The 20,672-nt window shown below is 32.6% G+C and overlaps 5 non-coding genes across 5 annotated transcripts; 4 read left to right on the plus strand and 1 right to left on the minus strand.

The window, feature by feature from the left end:
• Positions 1 to 11,873: 11,873 nt before the first annotated feature.
• On the plus strand, positions 11,874 to 11,946 carry Trnar-ccu (transfer RNA arginine (anticodon CCU)). Its single transcript has one exon. It is a non-coding gene; the product is annotated as a tRNA-Arg (tRNA).
• Positions 11,947 to 12,361: 415 nt separating this feature from the next.
• Trnar-ccu (transfer RNA arginine (anticodon CCU)) lies at positions 12,362 to 12,434 on the minus strand. The gene has a single exon. It is a non-coding gene; the product is annotated as a tRNA-Arg (tRNA).
• Positions 12,435 to 17,596: 5,162 nt separating this feature from the next.
• Trnar-ccu (transfer RNA arginine (anticodon CCU)) lies at positions 17,597 to 17,669 on the plus strand. Its single transcript has one exon. It is a non-coding gene; the product is annotated as a tRNA-Arg (tRNA).
• A 405-nt stretch (positions 17,670 to 18,074) lies between these two features.
• Positions 18,075 to 18,147, plus strand: Trnar-ccu (transfer RNA arginine (anticodon CCU)). The gene has a single exon. It is a non-coding gene; the product is annotated as a tRNA-Arg (tRNA).
• A 2,080-nt stretch (positions 18,148 to 20,227) lies between these two features.
• Positions 20,228 to 20,300, plus strand: Trnar-ccu (transfer RNA arginine (anticodon CCU)). Its single transcript has one exon. It is a non-coding gene; the product is annotated as a tRNA-Arg (tRNA).
• The last annotated feature ends 372 nt before the right edge of the window (positions 20,301 to 20,672 follow it).

Here is a 20,672-nt window from a genome sequence, read left to right on the forward strand (position 1 = left end):
AATTTATATTTAAATAATTATTTTATTATAACTTCCGTTGAATTTATTAGTATCTTAACCTTCTGTCTTGGTTTTACTATTTTTTCTTCAAAAAATAGTTGGCGCCATCTCTCTTTTTTATAAGCTAAATATTCTATCTTTGCCTTGTTCGTATATACAGGGTGTCCCCGAAAATAGTGCGTTCCTTTAAGGTATGGATATAATACACAATATAGAAGAAAAAAATCGTATAACATTTTTTTCTAAAGTTTACCGTTTCCAAAAAAAAATTACATTGTTCGCCATATAAGCAAACTTTTATTTTTATAAAATTAACTAATTTGGCATCACTGTACAAGAACTGTTTGTGATTTAGTTTATTGACACCACAAATTGTAGGTCAGACAGGTACACCTGCAAAATAATTGTACCACCCCATGTTTGAAAATCCAACAAAACAAGAATTTGTTTGTTTGTTTAGGATGAAAAAAGGATTTAATGTAAATACTTATGGCTAAAATGCTGCAACTATTTTTGAATTGTGATTGTATATGTTTAGATTTTTGTATACATAGTTGTCAGATTTCAATTTGCATACCAAAATGTATTTTGGTTTTTTAGCCAAACGGTTGCATTTAGAAAAAAATGTTATAAGACTTTTTTGTTCTATATGGTGCCTTCTACCTATATCTTTAAGGAACGGACTATTTTCGGGGACACCCTGTATATGCCTTGAAACTTTAATATCTGGTCTATCTATTTCAGGTGTCAGAACCTGCAGCATGTTTTATAAAGAATTAGTCCAGAAAGCCCCTGCGCATCCGCTAGGAAAAATATTCTGATTCGGATTTTTTGCACAATCTTACTCAAAAAGGACTCCTTTTAACAAATTTGCATGTTGCCAAAACCAAAAGGTGGTCAAAAATTTTTAAAATTTTTTTTTTGTTTTTTTCCTTAAATTATTTTTTTGCAGAGAAAACAGTTTTTTTAGTTTTTTTGGATCATTCCAAACAGAAAAGGTCTTTAGTGACTTTTCTCTAAAAAGGATAGTTTTTGACATATAAACGATTAAAAATTGAAAAATTGCGAAATCGACCATATTTAACCCTCAAAAACTACGTGAAAACTGAAAATTTGAATGTTGCCAAGGTAGGTAGATATTCTTTAAACATCGATTGACGAAATCCCGAAGAGTTTTTTGCCATACAATATTCAAAACTCCTTTGTTTTTTAATTGCTAGTCAAGCGTGCGCGACACTATTTTCCATCGTTGCATGTGTATGCAGTAAATGAAAGGAATAAATTCGTTTTTTCGTAAACCGGCGACTTTAAGGAAAAATCCCGAAACAGGTCGATTTTTATTTTTAAGTTATGATATTGTGGCATATATAGTATACTAGTGACGTCATCCACCTGGACGTGATGACGTAATCGATGATTTTTTTAAATGAGAATAGGGGTCGTGTGCTAGCTCATTTGAAAGGTTATTCAATTCTCTATTCAGTAATACAAACATTTGTTTTCTGATTTTTGAAAGCAGTAAAATGTATTTTGAATTAAATAAATTACATACATTCTTCTTTTTTTGTCAAATAATTTAATTTAATAAAATTTTTTTGGACACCCTGTATAAACAATTATGTAAATGATAAAAGATACAGGCAGATTTTGTTTATATTTGATGCAGAGTTGGACCACCATCTCCATATAGCTATTTCAGCATTCTCATGCATCCTCAGTGAAGCTATGCAGTCATAACTCTGAAGGAAATATAAGCAATCTGCCTATTTAAGGGAAACCATCGCGATACAATGATTCCACCTTTTGAGACGCAATCTAGCGACATCTCTCGTATTACGAGGAAATCAACGAAAACCCCTAGATACAAAGTTTACTACTTTTCAAACAATTAGAATAATTATGTAAATGTTTATACTACTGAATAGAGAATTGAATAACCTTTCAAATGAGCTAGCACACGACCCCTATTCTCATTTAAAAAAATCATCGATTACGTCATCACGTCCAGATGGATGACGTGACTAGTATACCATATATGCCACAATATCATAACTTAAAAATAAAAATCGACTTTTTTCGGGATTTTTCCTTAAAGTCGCCGGTTTACGAAAAAACGAATTTATTCCTTTAATTTGCACCATACTGTCGCGTCGGTGGAAAATAGTGTCGCGCACGCTTGATTAGCAATTAAAAAACAAAGGAGTTTTGAATATTGTATTGCAAAAAACTCTTCGGGATTTCATCAATTGATATTTAAAGAATATCTATCTTAGGTAGATAAGAGATTAGGTATAAGAGAGAATCTGTTTCCGAACTAAGAAATCCAAAGATTTTATTATTTTTAAACATTTATTTGTTTGAAAATGGAGTCTTTTGGGTTTCGACAAGTTGTAATATCTACCTTCCTTGGTAACATTAAAATTTTCAGTTATTCACATAGTTTTTTAGGGTTAAAAATGGCCGATTTCGCAATTTTTCAATTTTTAATCGCTTATATGTCAAAAACTATCATTTTTAGAGAAAAGTCACTAAAAACCTTTTTTGTTTGGAATGATCCAAAAAACGTAAAAAAACTTTTTTCCATGCAAAAAAATAATTTTAGGAAAAAAACAAAAAAAAAACGTTTAAAAATTTTTGACCACCTTTTGGTCCTGGCAACATGCAAATTTGTTAAAAGGAGTCCTTTTTGAGTAAGATTGTGCAAAAAATCCGAATCAGAATATTTTTTCCTAGCGGATGCGCAGTGGCTTTCTGGACTAAATAGCTTTTTTATAAAACTAAAAATAAAAATGTTTGGCGCTTCATATGGTGCCTTTAATTCTGAGACTTAATGGGCACATTGTACCTATTTAATAGCTTTTACTATTTTCGCAGGTTTCCATCTAAAGTATTACTATTGTGTATATGGATCTAGTTTATTACAAAGAGATATCGAATCAACTTTATAGCTATATATGACTAGTAATTAAATTAACTAAGATGTATATTCATACAACTAAGTAGATACTATATTTAGACTTCGTGGAACCGCGTTAAGCGCTGCAACTTTTCTCCTCTGTTCTGAGAAACACAATCTTTATGTCTAAAAAATTGTTCTACTTCATTTACTTTGAAGAGTAGACGTTTAAATACAAGTTGACATGTTAATTTCATAATTTAAAACGAGTAACGACTCGTAAGATCATGATTACTGCTCTTCAAGAGACGAGATGGCTGGGGAAAGGTGTCAGGGACACTAAAACGCACACAATTCTATATAGTGGGAAGGAACAAGGAAGCAAAGAATGTGGAGTCGCATTTGTGGTGGATAATGATTTTAAGTCAAAAATCATCGACTTCCAGGCAGTCAGTGAAAGGATATGTAAGTTGAGAATTCGCACCCACTTCTTCAACCTAACAATGATAAACATTCACTGTCCAACAGAAGATCAAGAGCAACATACAAAGGAAAGCTTTTACCAACAGCTGGAGATAGTATATGATAATGCGCCAAAAAATGACATCAAGATTATAATGGGTGATATGAATGCTAAAATAGGCAAGGAACCGCAGTTCTATGGCACAATAGGAAAACACTCTCTGCACAATGAAACAAGCGAGAATGGGGAGTTTTTGATAAATTTTGCCACCAGTAAAAACATGGTTATAAGTTCCACATGCTTCCCACATAAAGGCATACACAAAATGACATGGATTTCACCAGATGGAACCACAACCAATCAAATTGACCATGTGCTGATAGACAAAAGGGCAGCCAGTAGTATCTCCGATGTGAGAACACGACGAGGAGCATGCTGTGGATCAGACCATCTTTTAGTACAAACCAAATTTAGATGCAGAGTTAACAGCAAAAGAAACGAAAGACAACAAAGAACAAACAAACTGGACCTGGAAAAACTGAAGATTCAGGAATGTAAAGAGAAGTTCGAACAAGAAGTCGCAAATGAGTTAAGGACGCTAGAACTGCACTCCATAGAGGGCAAATGGACTAATATCAAAACAGCAGTACTGACAGCAGCAGCGTCCACCCTGGGAAACAAGAAAAAGGAGAGAAGAGCAGCATGGTTTGATGACGAGTGCAGACAAGCAATCGAGGAAAGAAATGAAGCACACAAAATGTACATAACAAGAAGAACACGGGAAAGACGAACATTATTTGAAGTCGCAAGACGGAAAGCAGACAAGACATGTAGAAATAAAAAGAGAGCCTATGAAAATGGACAAATAGAAAAAATGGAAGAACATTTCAAAAATAACGAAATTAGAGGGGCTTACGAATACCTAAAAAAGATAAAAAGTGGGTATAAACCTCAAACAAGTCTATGTAAAGATGAAAGTGGGCAAATAATCAGTGACCAACAGAAAGTCACAGAAACCTGGAAGCATTATTTTCAGACACTACTTGGAACTCAAGTAGACATGGAAGATGAAATGGGTATGATCTACGTAGAAGAGAATGGAGTAGAAGCTCCAACCATAGAGGAAGTTTTCGAAGCCATTAAGGCCCAGAAAAACAATAAAGCTCCGGGAGTTGATGAAATACCAGCAGAACTATATAAGGTAGGTGGCGACCACCTAGCAAGTCACATCCACGCGCTCATCAGAGACGTATGGCAAGAAGAGAAAATACCCGACGACTGGAAGAAAAGTATAGTATGCCCGATCTATAAAAAAGGAGACAAACTCCAGTGCAAAAACTACCGTGGAATCTCTCTACTATGTACAGCATATAAAGTCCTCACGTATATTATAAACCAGCGGCTCCAACCACTAGCAGAAAATATTATTGGAGAGTATCAGACGGGCTTCCGACGGGGAAGATCGACACTGGATCAAATATTCACAGTAAAACAGATCTTGAGCAAAGCATGGGAACACGATATTGATGTTCACAACGTGTTTGTAGACTTCAAACAGGCATACGACTCAGTCAAAAGGAACAAACTATACTATATATTGGCTGAATTGGCAATACCACACAAGTTAATAAGACTCATTAAAGCCACAATGGATGAAACTCAGGCATGTGTACGAATACAAAACCACCGGACAGACTTTTTTAACATTTCGCAGGGACTAAAACAGGGAGATGGGCTGGCCCCAACATTGTTTAACCTGGCACTGGAGTATGCGGTTAGGCAAATGCAAACTGGACGAGGAAATCTACTGATCAACCGAACGGTTCAACTGGCCGCTTATGCTGATGATATTAATATTATGAGTAGAACATCAACAGGAGCACAGGAAACATATGCAGAGTTAAAAACACAAACAAAAATGCTAGGTCTGGAAATTAACACAGAAAAAACAAAAATAATGACTCAGACGAGAAGAAATATAGTCCCAGAAAACATTATACATGAAGATGACATTGAAACGGTTGAAAAGTTTACATACCTGGGAGTAGAAATATATGCCGACGGATCAGAAGATGGAGAAATAAGGAAGAGAATAACGCAGGCAAACAGAGCTTATTTTGCCCTCTCCCATATATTTCGGTCAAAAAGTGTCCACCGAAATACAAAGATGAGAATCTATAAAACCTTAATTCGACCAATAACATGCTATGGCAGTGAAGTCTGGGTGCTGAAAGAAACATCCAAAAACAAACTCGACACATTCGAAAGGAAAGTACTTAGGAGAATACTAGGACCTGTGAGGGAAAACGGAATCTTCAGAAGTCGATACAACAACGAGCTTTATCAACTTTATAAGGAAACGTCCCTGTCAGACTTCATTAGATTACAAAGATTGCAATGGGCCGGACATGTGATAAGAATGGGAGAGGATAGGCTACCAAAACGAGCACTGAATGCTAGAATGCAAGGAAAGAGACCGGTTGGGAAGCCACGAAAGCGCTGGGAAGACACAGTAAACAGCGACGCACAAGCCCTTTTAGGAGTCCGTGTATGGAGAAGAGCAGCCACAGACAGGCAAGGGTGGAGGCAAAAAATAAAGGAGGCCAAGGCTCAATTTGGGCTGTAGTGCCGTAGAAGAAGAAGAAGAAGAAGAACGACTCGTAAGTGATCATTAAGTTGACATTATTTAAAGAAGTGTAAATCTTTTGTGCGCGTTTGACGGTTTTTTCATGGAAAATGTGGTTATTTTACTTTCGGGTGCCTAATAGGACATGAGTGTTTTATGTTTTGAAGTTTTTATACTGTTAGTTAAAAATAGGTTTCGTATAATGAATAATGAAGATCAACACATAATATACTAATTTGCAGCTGACTATACTAGGGTTTTTAAAAATAAATCGATAGGTACTTTATTTTATATTATTAATATTATTAATTAAGGGAAAGTGGGGGAATGGTGCGCACTTAAGCAGAAATCGATTCTGTTGTAAATTCTTAAATATATCATAACGACTATTATGTTACAGTAAGCTAAAAATCATTCTACTTTGAATATTTAAAATAGGTTTTAGAAAATACAAAGTACTAAAGCAGAATATTAAAAAACGAAAAGAAGTGCTTTTGCGCATGATTCCCCATTGATGAGGGTAATCATAGGCACGGATTGGTAAATGGTGCGCACTGAATAATGTTTTTATTAAATACTGTTCTTTTATGTTTTCTAGCAAATACAATATAACTCTAGGTGCAGCTGATTTTCTTGTGGTGGAATGAAACTTAATTTTATATCATATAATTTGTCTTCATCGGTAATATCTGACAAATCAGTGTCTGTTACATCAGACTACTCAGGTGTTAGCTCCTTTTGCACTATCTTCTTGTTTTGTTTGCCTTCAAGTTTTTTCTGTCTGGTGAGATATCTAGCGATTTTTTAACAAATCATTTTTGAACAGTTACCTTTCTTGCTGATTTCTGTACCTCATTTCTCTTGAGATTCACGTCCCTTAATAATTTTTTCCTTGGCGTTCTCCAATTTTATCTTAATTGGTGAGTTTGTAAGATTTTTCGATTGTTCGAGATTTTCTTTTAATTTCTGGTTTAACTCATGATAGATCAACATTAGTGGAATATAATTTTCTCCACCACTCATGCAATAAACGGCCATGATAGTTCTTCCACCATCAACAAACAGGGCCTACATTTGTAGCTCCTTTAGGTATATAAACCCGTTCGTCTTTTTCTTGAATGTGGAAAGCTCTTATCGTTTCCCATATTATTTTGCCGGCATTTCTGATTGCATACAGGGGATTTTGTAAATCTTCGTTAGTATATGTAAGAATCATAGATTTTCTAGTGTAGTTTTGTGGCCTCTGAAAATGCAAATGGTAACTTTATTATTTACCCACTTCATTGTTCGTGGGAGAATCATGCGCACTATTACCCCCTTTACTCCTTTAATAGCAAACGTCGTCATAAACAAAAAACTACTAAACCATATAAACCAGTAGATGCACCAAAATGTACGGAAAACAACATGATTTAATAGTCTAAGAGCTAGTGAACCCTCCGACTAACGGTCGTCCTGTAAGGCTAGAAATTTTTCTAGTGATAATTTATAGCACACCAAGGCTAAAAACCATGACCTGGCAGGCCTCAGTGGTGCACGTGTATCTACCAGGTGAATCGAAAAGTGCAAATTTAGGGGGTAAAATAAACATTCTCCTGTAAGGTTTAAATTTAAGTATGTGTTTGAGTAAGTCATTCAGAAGAAATGTGTACAATGACAGGCGATTCTGAAGAGCATAAGACCTTGCCAGGCGAGGGGAAAGATTTGGAGTTTTTCCTAAAATTATTCTTTTTGCATCGAACAAATTTTTTTAGGTTTTTTGAATCATTCAAAACAGAAAACGTCTTTAGTGATTTTTCTCTTAAGTTAATAGTTTTTGTTATACAGTATGTCCCTGTACGTTGTATCCATATGGAAAACTTTTTTATTATTAATTTTACGAAAAAAAGTTATTCTTTATAAAAAGCTCTGCATGGTCCAAAACCTAAGATTTAACCATCAAATATCAATTTTTTTTATTATTATACGAGGTATGTCAAAAAGTTTGAATTTCACTCAAAAGTTAAGTAGCTTTATTTTTCACAATATTGAAAATTGCTATTATGAAAAGTTGTTTGGAATTAAAAACTGTATTCTAGTATGCAATTACATGCTTCTAATTGAAAATTTTTTTTTTTGAAAAATTATGGATAAATAACATTATTTTCAGTTATTTTAATTCAGATAACTCTTTTATTATTAATTTTACGAAAAAAAGTGATTCTTAATAAAAAGTTCTGCATGGTCTAAAATCTAAAATACAACCATCTTTTGTCAAATTTTATCAATTTTATACGAGGTATGTAAAAAATATGAATTTCGCTTAAGAGTAAAATACGTTTATTTTTCACAATATTGAAAATTGTTATTATGAAAAGTTATTTAGAATTAAAAACTATGTTTCAGTATGTAATTACATCCTTCTAATTAAAATATTCTGAACTATAAAGGTACTTTACATTTGATCTAAATTTATTTTTTTGACATACCTCGTATAAAATTATTAAAATTTGATATAAGATGGTTGTATTTTAAGTTTTAGACCATCCAGAACTTTTTATTAAGAAACACTTTTTTTCGAAAAATTAATAATAAAAGAGTTCTAGAATTCAAATAACTGAAAAAATAATGAGAGATCCATAATTAAAAAAAAATTAATTAGAAGGATGTAATTGCATATTAGAATATAGTTTTTAATTCCAAACAACGTTTCATAATAGCAATTTCCAATATTACGAAAAATAAAGCTACTTTACTCTTGAGTGAAATTCAAACTTTTTGACATACCTCGTATAATATACAAAAAATTTGATATTTGATGGTTAAATCTTAGGTTTTGGACCATGCAGAGCTTTTTATAAAGAATAACTTATTTCCGTAAAATTAATAATAAAAAAGTTTTCCATATGGATACAACTTACAGGGACATACTGTATAAGCGATTGAAAATTTTGAAAATTGCGAAATCGGCCATTTTTAACCCTAAATCGGACATTTATCTAAAAATTTCAATGTTGCCAAGATACGTAGATATTCTTTAAACATTGATTGATGAAATCTCGAAGAGTTTTTTGCAATAAAATATCGAAAACCCCTTTGTTTTTTTAATTGCTCATCAAGCAGGTGCGACACTGTAGTATAAGTGAGGACGTTTGAGTTTGCATAAATTCATTATCTCGAGAATGGGCAAATTTCAAGAGAAATCCTCAGACAGGTCGATTTTTATTTTTAAATTAGGACTTTTTGGCATATATATAATAGTAGTGACGTCATCCATCTGAGCGTGATGACGTAATCGATGATTTTTTAAATGAAAGTGGGGGTTGTGTGATAGCTCATTTGAAAGGTTATTGAATTTTCTATTCACTGATATAAACATTAACATAATTATATATACAGGGTGTACAAAAAGTTGTTTTTTATTAAATTAAGTTTGATTAAATTTGACAAATAGAAGAAAAAATTTTTTTGTACACCCTGTATAAATAATTATGTTAATGTTTATATTACTGAATAGAGAATTAAATAACCTTTCAAATGAGCTATCACACAACCCCTACTCTTATTTAAAAAAATCATCGATTACGTCATCACGCCCAGATGGATGACGTCACTAGTATTATATATATGCCAAAAAGTCCTAATTCAAAAATAAAAATCGACCTGTCTAAGGATTTCTCTTGAAATTTGCCCATTCTCGAGATAATGAATTTATCCAAAGTCAAACGTCCTCACTTAAAATACAGTGTCGCACACTCTTGATTAGCAATTAAAAAAACAAAGGGGTTTTCGATATTTTATTGCAAAAAACTCTTCGGGATTTCATCAATCAATGTTTAAAGAATATCTAAGTACCTTGGCAACACTGAAATTTTTAGATAAATGTCCAATTTAGGGTTAAAAATGGCCGATTTCTCAATTTTCAAAATTTTCAATCGCTCATATAACCAAAACTATTAACTTAAGAAAAAAATCACAAAAGACGTTTTCTGTTTGAAATGATTCAAAAAACCTAAAAAAAAATTGTTCGATGCAAAAAGAATAATTTTAGGAAAACCCATAATCTTTCCCCTCGCCTGGCAAGGTCTTATGCTCTTCAGAATCGCCTGTCATTGTATACATTTCTTCTAAATAACTTACTCAAACACATACTTAAATTTAAACCTTACTGGAGAAAGTTTATTTTACCCCCTAAATTTGCACTTTTCGATTCACCTGGTAGATACACGTGCACCGCTGAGGCCTGCCAGGTCATGGTTTTTAGCCTTGGTGTGCTATGAATTATCACTAGAAAAATTTTTAGCCTTACAGGACGACCGTTAGTCGGAGGGTTCACTAGCTCTTAGACTATAAAGCAATAGTAAGCTCAAAGCAACTTAATAAAACCTACGAACTTAGCGTCTTAATTTTTGGAGCAGAAAAACTAAAAGAATTCTTGCGATATTCATTAATCGGATCTGACTTAGTCCACGTGCAACATTCGACTGAAGATAATGGCGTCAACCGTTCACGAGATCATCCAAAAGGTGTATGACTTGTTGAGTTCTTAAAATCATCCACGGAATTTGTTACACGCTTTAAGTTAAGATTGAGTTTAAGATTTTAGGCAATCATTGTGATATTAAATTAATATTTTTTAATATTCATTTATCATCATCATAATTGGCTCGATACTCTTTTGGGGATCTTGGCAGGCTCAAAGAAAAGTAGCCACATTCGTCGATTCCTAACATAACATCCCTCTATCTTCTTACGTTAAGGATCTTCTTCTTCTACATCATCAATCCATCGTTTACGCGACCGTGCTCTACTTTTTTGCTTTTGAGACTCCCAATACCTTCGTGTAGGTACTCATTAGCTAATATCCTAGCAATGTGTCCAGCCCATCTTAGCCTCTTTAATGAATTTCACAATATCTGGAGCTATGTACCTATAACTGGTATAACTCAAAGTTATGTCTTCGAGTCTTCGAAGTCATATACTATTTCCATATTCTTCTTCTTCGTGTTCTCTAAATTTTGACTTTACATATCATTGTGGCAAATTATTCTATGTCGATTTCTCCTCACTATATCTCCCAGATAAGACATTTTGCCGTGTTTAACAGCCTTTAGCAAATCTCTACATTTGTTGACCTTCCTTAGTACCTACTTCCTCACTAGTTTTGCTTGCTGTCTAATGGCGCGTCCGCATTGGTAAATTTTTTGTGCGTATTGAACTAATGGTTTCTCGCAAGAATTTACGTCGCAAGAAGTTGCGTTGCAAATTTTTATCAGTGAGGACGCGGTGCTCAAATCATTTGATCTTCGCTCGAAAACGATAACCGATGGAGTGTGTGCGTTGTGTGCGTCGAAAATTCTTGCGTCCAATTTATGCGACGAACACGTCCACACTAGCACAATTTACTTCGAGCACGCAAATATTTGCGACGAACAGCTGGTATGCACGAAAAATTTACCAATGCGGACGCGCCATTAGGTATCTTCAGCATCCGTCTATGAGTCCACATTTCCAATGCTTCAATTATTCTATTCATACTCATACTGGATGGTTTTTTTGTCGTCTATACATCTATACTTCTGCTTTGTACAAAAGTACACTGGCCAAACATAGAAACATAATAAATAGTATAGTATAGCACTTACTTATTCTTTGCCTTAGGATTGAGATGATTATTCCTACAGCTTTTTAGACTTGACTTTAGAGATCGCTAAAATTTTAAATTTTGTAATTGTATAGATCACTGCATTTATAATATTACATGTTTTTAAATTTAACCATTTCTCAGTGTTATAAATGTTATACAATACATATTTATATTTATTATTATATTATACATACTTACATCATTTACTTCAAATCTACGGAGAGTAGTATATTGATACTGTTTTATAAAAAATGAAAGTGTCGCCCCTGTGGCCTAATGGATAAGGCATCGGCCTCCTAAGCCGGGGACTGTGGGTTCGAGTCCCACCAGGGGTAATCCATTTTTGTTTTTTTTTTTAATAAAGGATTGAGACTAAATAAAATATCTATTTTGAGCTTTAATAAGAGAACAAACAAACACAAATTACATTTTTATGAGTTAAAATATTGTGTTTTGTCGAATGTTATGTTGATTTTTTTTTGCAAATTATTGACAAAGTCAATTGAGAAAATAAATATCTATAGATATTATTTATACGCATATACATACCATTGTCAATTCTTCTTCTTTCTCTTTTTTCAATACTCTAGTTGTCAATTTTTTTGCTCATTTTTTTTATCAAAAATTAAATAATTTTTATCTCAATAGAACCAAATTTGTTATAAACATTTAGATTTATGTATTATAAAGTATTGGCCCGATATGTACGATCTTTTATAATAAATCCAAGGAAAAAACAAAAAGTACGATTACCCCTGGTGGGACTCGAACCCACAGTCCCCGGCTTAGGATGCCGATGCCTTATCCATTAGGCCACAGGGGCTTGTGAAAGTTGTCGCACAGATACCCAGGACCAGATTTTGTTATAAAAAATATCCTGAATGAAGCTTAGAAAATTGGAAAATTCTAGGAAACAAATTGTGAATAAAGTAATAAAGATAGGTAATAGCGGCGGTTGAAAATAAGTAGATACTTATAAACGTAAATAAAAGAGAATACTGTTCGAAAATACACTGGAAATAGCCAGAGAGGTACTTATTAGTGTCAAATTTAACCGGAGCATTTTAACTTGGCTGTTTTCTTTTTATTGAGTTAGGTGTTCCAAAGTTTATTAATAAAATGATGTGTCAGCTGGCCCAAAACCGGGGATTTTAGCCAAGAAAAGGTAAAATGTGAAACTTGATGGAAAAACGCTACAACTTATATGTCAAATATTTATATCCGTAATTTACGTGTGTAATAGCCAGGAATACCTAGCTACTGGCTTTCACCCAGACGACTCGGGTTCAAATCCTGCCCATGAAAATCTCTTTTGTTTTTAAAATTGACATTTTGATTTGAAAAATAATTATTTTTTGATAATACCACGTTTTTATTTTTTATACGATACAATATAAAAAAGTCTGAAGGTGTTTTATAGAATCGTAAACTTTGCATTTGATCACAAATATTCAACTGACGCTTCTTTCGTACAATCTAAAATTCATAAATTAATGGTTTATACTTTTTAATCTTTGCCAAACTACATAGTTCAAGAATTATTCTTTTATTATTAACTAGTTGACCCGGCAAACTTCGTACCGCCTTAGAACTAAAAAATAATGTTTAAAAGTTAAATACCTAAAAATTACCAGAGAGCCAAAAAATACTCAAAAATATTGCATATACTTTTTTCTAATAAACAATATTGTTTTTGTGGTGTATGCGTAAATAATGATTGCTTAGATTGGTCGTATTAACGCAGAAACCTTCCCGGGATCATGTACAACAACTTTGCTTGAAGTCATCATAATAGGATCATGCATAGTTTACGATTCGATAAGGGGCATACAGACAAACATTCATTTTTATGTATTATAGATAGACCAGGCGCATCTGTAAAAATATTAGTACATTTGGACGTTGAGAGGTGACTCAAATTTTTTTGCAGAAATTGCTTGAAAATAACTCAACTAATAATATTTGAGTTATCCTGCCTCTCAAACAGGTCCGGAACATTGTTTAAACAATCAAAATGTCAAAAAATGAAGGAAAAATTCGATTTTTTTCTTCGTTTTTTTTTTATTATAACTTTAAAAGTATTCATTTCCGAGAAAAGTTGTACTGACATAAAAATTGCGTAATTAAGTTTCCTACAATATAGAATTAGTTAAAAATTTAAACAATAGTCCCCCTTGTTGCAAAATAGCAACAATTGTGAAAAAACCATACAAAAACAAGTATTCGCATTTTACGTTTTTCAACCATTTATGCTACACTTAGGACCTTCATATTTCACCCAGAAAAAATTTATGACACAGTAAAACAATACTGTAAATTTCATTAGATCGGTTCAATAGATTTTGCAAAATAAATTTTGCAATCCAGTTTTCGCAAAAAAAATTCTTTCAAAATGTTACAGGACTGAAAATAAAGCAGATAGCAAGTTGAATTTTGTTTTGCTTATAGAAGTGTACTGTACCTTTCATTTGCAATTTGCAAAACTAAAATCGATTAACTACCACGGCGTCAGGAATTTTTTAAATAAACAATAATTATTGGTGCTACGCGCAGGACAGCGGATAGTTTGCTCTGATTGGGCATTCCAATGACCTTTGATAATGATTGATACATTTTAAATTTTATTACATTTTGATATAAATAAATAAATTTGTTTATTGCCAAATAACAACACATACTCTATCCTTTGAAATAACACTTTTTTTTAGCAAAAACTTTCTTTGTTCATATATTTTAACTTAGAGAATAAAAGTTTATTATTTTTAAACATATTCAATTGTTTAAACAATATTTCACAAACAATAATAAAATTAGTTTGATTTTTGTGTAATTAAAATATTAAAATACAACAAAATATAGAGTAAGAAAATAATAAATACATTAGATAAAGATTGGAAGAAATTTTGGTGGAAATAAACTTGTGTGAATCGAACACCGCTGTCGTGCGCGTAGCACCAAAAATTAATGTTTATTTAAAAAAATTCCTGACGCCGTGGTAAATAACCGGTTTTAATTTTTCAAATTGGAAATGAAAGGTACAGTATTCTTCTATTTGTAAAAATTTTTTTAAGTTGCTATCTGCTTTATTTTCAGTCCTGCAACATTTAAAAAAATTGAATTTTTTTTGCGAAAGCTGGATTGCAAAATTTATTTAGCAAAATTTATTAAACCGATCTTAATGAAATTTATAGCGTTGTTTCTCATATATGTTGATATATCATATATTTATGTTGATATATCATAAAGTTTTTCTGGGTAAAATATGAAGGTCCTAAGTATAACATATATGGTTGAAAAACGTAAAATGCGAATACTTGTTTTTGTATGGTTGTTTTCACAATTATTGCTATTCTGCAACAAGGGTGACTATTTTTTAAATTTTTAGCCAATTCTGTATTATAGTAAATTTAATTACGCAACTTTTATGTCAGTACAACTTTTCTCAGAAATGAATAGTTTTAAAGTTATAATCAAAAAACCAATAAAAAAATCGAATTCTCCTTCATATTTTGACATTTTGATTATTTAAACAATGTTCCGGACCATCTTGAGTGGGAGGATATCTCAAATATTACTATTTAAGTTATTTTCAAGCGATTTCTGCAAAAAAAATTGAGTCACCTCTCAAAGTCCATTTCAAAACAGATGCGCCCTGGACTAAGAGAACAAGTAAATATTTAGATTAATAAGAGGTTGGTGATAAAAATAAATTCGGGGGGGGGGGGGGGGGCAACCTCCTTTTTCACGTACTAACTAAGGAAGCTTTAGGGGATTATGTACAACAACTTTGTTTATTAAGGAGGTCAATCATAATAATATGATCAAATGCATACCTAGTTTACGATTCTATAAAAGACATCCTTTTTTAGATTGTGTCGTATAAATAATAAAAACGTGGTATTATCAAAAAATAATTATTTTTCAAATCAAAATGTCAATTTTAAAAACAAAAAAGATTTTCAGAGCCAGGATTTGAACCCGAGTCATCCGGGTGAAAGCCAGTAGCTAGGTAATCTTGGCTATAATACACGACAATACACGTAAGTCACGGAGATAAATAGTTGACATAGTTGTAGCGGTTTTCCATTAAGTTTCACATTAAATGAGGTAAAATTTTTATGTTTCACATAAAATGTATACTTTTCTATGTGTTTTGGGCTGGGCCTATTGGTTCCTTTACCTTCCTTCTTTCACTTATCTATTATAAACCGCCACATTTCCTTTTTTGTACTTTTAGCTCGGGAGGTAGTGTCAAATTTAACCGGAGCATTTTATCATGGAATCATGGCTGATTTCTTTATATTTAGTTAGGTGTTCCAAAGCTTATTAACAAATGATGTATCAGCTGGCCCAGAATCGGGGATTTTAGCTAAGAAAAGGTAAAAATTTTACCTTTGCTAGGCCCAGCCCAAAACACATAGAAAAGGATACATGGATTATGGATTGACTATCTAAAAAACTCTTTGCAGAGGAAGAACAAATGAAATTACAATCAGAAACACTAGAAACTATCTTATATGAATATAGAGACACAGGAAGTCATAGGCGTAACCAGGGGAGTTTTGGGGGTTATAACCCCCCCATTGGGATGTACTTTGAGCTCTATACGCTTAACACCATAGACCTCATAGAGACCTTCCAGTAGTTGTAGCCCCTCCTTTCAGGTTGTTGTAACCCCCCCCCTTAGGATCATCCTGGTTACGCCTATGCAGGAAGTTCGAAAAATAGGTACCTACCAGAAAAGCTGAAGACCAGAAAAGCTGCAGGTAAAGACAGAATATCAACCTAATCACTGAAATGTTGTAGAGCAGCAATGACTGAACAATATTGACAACAACAACATTAATTAACAAAATTATAAAACACATATAAAACTTTTTATATTTCATATTTTTTTGTTTCTACACTGCGTGTCAGAGAAAACGGGTACCCCAAAAATGGGTCATTTTTGATGTCTCGTATCTCCTAAACCTGTTGTCCGATTTAAGTAATTTTTTTAATATCTTATATCCTTATTCTTTAGCAATAACACTTAATAATATTGTTGCTAAACAGGTAAATTTTTATTGCCTTCTCTCATGACTTTTTCTGTAGATATTAGTCTCACCAAAGAATCCCATATTTTCAATGTGGTGTTCCTTTATTCACCTTCACCTCTTTTTTATCTTATGTTTAGTGTTATATTTTTCCTTTTTATTTAGCTACCTACTATTTTTCACTTCTTTGTTCTCCGAATTTTTAATAGCCTCTCAATTTCTTGTTTTGTCATGGCCAACCTCTGATTTTAATACTCCATCTAATTTACTTACCGTTGCACGTCATCCGTGTCATAGCCCGTGACGTCACATGATACCAACACGAAATATTTAGGCGGTAGGTGTGTTCTTTTTTAGAATCACTTTGCCGAGTACACTGTATACTTAAAGAATTCTATTGATGTTAACTTAAAAAAATACACAATAATATGTTTCATTTAATTTGTATAAATGGATTATAAAGCGTTTTTATGAAGCACATTTGTTCGGAATACACTGTACCTATAATCGAGCGAAGGTGATATTTTGGCATAAATTGGTAACATTTATTTGACAGTTGCTGTGATGACACTTCATATTTGTTTATATTCTCTATTATAAGTATTTAATTCATTATATTTACTGTTTTTATTATGTACTTTAACGTAAGATTATAACTTAATTCTTGTTTTCTATTTCTAAAGTTTTTATTTATTTACATTGAATATTAATTTGTTTTGCTGTATAATGCACTTCCGCAAAAATTGTGTGATGTATTTGATTTAAAATGAATTCAAGAATTTTTTGTAATTGGGCAACAATGTCAACTTAGATCTCTAACGTAGATAATGACGTGCAACGGTAAGTAAATTAGACGGACTGTATATACATAAGCTTTAGGCTTACAGGCTTTTGCTATTTTTTTAATGCTAATTGATTGATGAATTACCCTGTAAAAAAATCATGCATCGCCCCTGTGGCCTAATGGATAAGGCATCGGCCTCCTAAGCCGGGGATTGTGGGTTCGAGTCCCACCAGGGGTAAAGGTGTATTTTTGATAATATACAGCATATATAAACAATAAGCAAAATTTAAGGGTTTCAAGACACCTTATGATCCGGTCATTTGACAGAATACCTATAATAAGCGTACCTAGCGTTGCTGAAGAAATATCGGTGTGCTTTTTAATTATTATTCAAAAGTTTCATATGATATTCCTGCAAATTTTCTTTTTTACCCAGGTATTCTATTTTATCTATTTTTTTATATTCTTTATTTTTGATAGTTTATCATCTTGTTCTTTTGTCACGGCCAACATCTGTTCACCGGCTATAATATTACCTACTATTATATTCAAAAGATTTATTCTTATATTATGCTTACAGACTGCGATTTTTGTTTTAAATGCCAACTTATCGATGTATAACCCGTTAAAAAAATTATGCATCGCCCCTGTGGCCTAATGGATAAGGCATCGGCCTCCTAAGCCGGGGATTGTGGGTTCGAGTCCCACCAGGGGTAAACGTGTATTTTTGAAACAGAACATTTATTTAAATAAAAAATGCTGTTATTTAAATAAAAAAAAAACGCTGAGTTGATTTGAGCTGTGTATCGCATCAACTCCATCCAGAAATCCAGATAGTTGGGTACTTGCACCCGTACCATGAACAAAACTTTTTAATTTGGTTTTTGTGAAGTCTCTAATGTTTTATTTGTTAGAGATATTTTTTCAAAAATTAAGTTTCTTAACTTCTAAGAAAAGATTTATAAGTTTTTCACCAATGGGATCCTTTTTAGAAGAGTTACTTTTACATCTTGACCATAGCTCTGAAGATGGCTTTGTATGCCGAAAACTCTCAGCTAGGAACTAAATATTTTACACATGTTTAAAACACGTTTCTTTTCCCGTTCATTCATTTAAAATATTTATATTTAAGTTTAAACAGATATTTTTTAATATCAAAGAAAATGTCCATTTTAAAACCTTTTTACTTGGCTTGGTCTTTGTCACTGTCTCAACAAATTTTGTAATCCATTTTAAACATAGTTATATGTTTCCTAGGCACCTGAAATTTTCAAAATAGCTCAGAACTAGCTAACAATGCAATATTTAATTGCTATTATATGGATAAATCGATTTTTTTTAATTTCAAACTATTTTAAAAATGTGACTAATGCAATGACATTTAAATACCATTTTAAAGTACGTTAACGAATCGATACGTGGTAGCTCAGTGGCAGAGTGGTAGACTGGAGATCGAGAGGTCCTGAGTTCGAAACTCGTCTGTAACGCATATTTTTTAAATTTTTTTATTAAATGATTAAAAGTTAATATAATTAAAATTCATATTTTATAAGTATTTAGTATATTTTATAAGTAGTAGTACAATAGTTATTTATGAAACAATTCGTGAAGTATACTTTTTGCGAACGCACGCGATGTTTAGAGCACGAGCGACAGTGGGGCGAGTGCTATACATCGCGTAAGTTCGCAAAAAGTACTTCACGCACAGTTTCATACAATATTTTATCTACGATAAACAAATAAAAAAACTCTAACTCTTCGTCACTGGAATTCATTTCTATTCTACAATTTTTAGAACTTTGACTTTAAAATTCAAACTTCTTTCAAACCACAAAACTGTCAAAACTTTTGTTATAATTTATTGCTCACATGTCATCACCATGACAACGCGAAAGTTGGATATTTGATTATTGAAAATGTGCCAAAAAAAAACAGTGCGAAAAAGTAAATCCCATTTAAAATACAGTGGAACCTCGATAACTCGGATTAATCGGGACCGCGACCGATCCGGGTTATCGAAAATCCGAGATAGCCGGAGAATATGCTAAAAATTAATAAAATACGGTATACTTACAGATAAACTCCGTTAGAATTGAAATAACATGAAATATATTTATAAATATGCACAGTATTACCTACTCATTAAAATTACTAAAAAAACACCAAACCCAAACGTAAGCAAATGGAAGCGAACAATACAAGACACACAATACTAAAGACCATTGTTTATAAAAGAATTTTTTAAATAGTCTTTACTAAACAATGCTGACAGTTTGAAATAAAAAGGAATAGATACTACAGACAGGTGGCTGTTGTTTCTGCGGCGTGTGCTATGAGTCATTTTTAATATCGTATAGTTCAAATTACACACATAAGTACACATTATCTCTCAAATATTATATTACATACATTTTGATTGTTGAAAGGTTTGTCTGATAATTAACTATTTTGATTGGAAATAAGCCACAATTAAATTGAAAAATACAAAATATTGAAAATCAAAATGTTTATCTGATGAAAATCGGTCCGGGTTAGCCGGACTTCCGGGTTATCGGGGGCCGACTTATCGGGGTTCCACTGTACATTGTTACTTCACGCACACTTTAAATCCTTCACGCACTGCTATCAGCTATTATACATAATATGATATAGGAAAGATACAATATGTAGTTTATAATTTTATATTGTGTCCTATAAATTAATAATGAAAACGTTTTATTATAAAAAGTTCTTTTTTATAAAAGTGTAATTATTTCGCACTAAATTCCCAACACCCTGTATAAAAATTCATGAATCGCCCCTGTGGCCTAATGGATAAGGCATCGGCCTCCTAAGCCGGGGACTGTGGGTTCGAGTCCCACCAGGGGTAAACGTGTATTTTTTATATTTCTTATATTTACCATTTTCAAAAGAGAGAGCAGTTACTCTGGAAGTAAGAATGGCCAAGATGATTACTAACTAACCTCCCTAGTATATCACCTATTTGTAGAGAAGAAGATAACTACTTTAGTTTATCATTTTCTACCTTTACACTTTCCTGATTTTTTCTGAATTTTCCAACCAATTTTTTTTAATTTTAATTTTTACCAATCCTTTCCTTATTATTTGAAAACAAGTGGATCCAGAGAAGCTCAGTACTCAATTAAGCTACACTTACTCCTTTCCTAGACCAGTAAGAAAGGGCATTTTAAGATAGGTCAACAGGACCGAGCGGAAGACAAATGCCATTCTTTAGCATTTC

Source organism: Diabrotica virgifera, chromosome 2 (assembly GCF_917563875.1).
Source record: "Diabrotica virgifera virgifera chromosome 2, PGI_DIABVI_V3a".
In the NCBI taxonomy this organism is placed as follows: Eukaryota; Metazoa; Arthropoda; class Insecta; order Coleoptera; family Chrysomelidae; genus Diabrotica; species Diabrotica virgifera.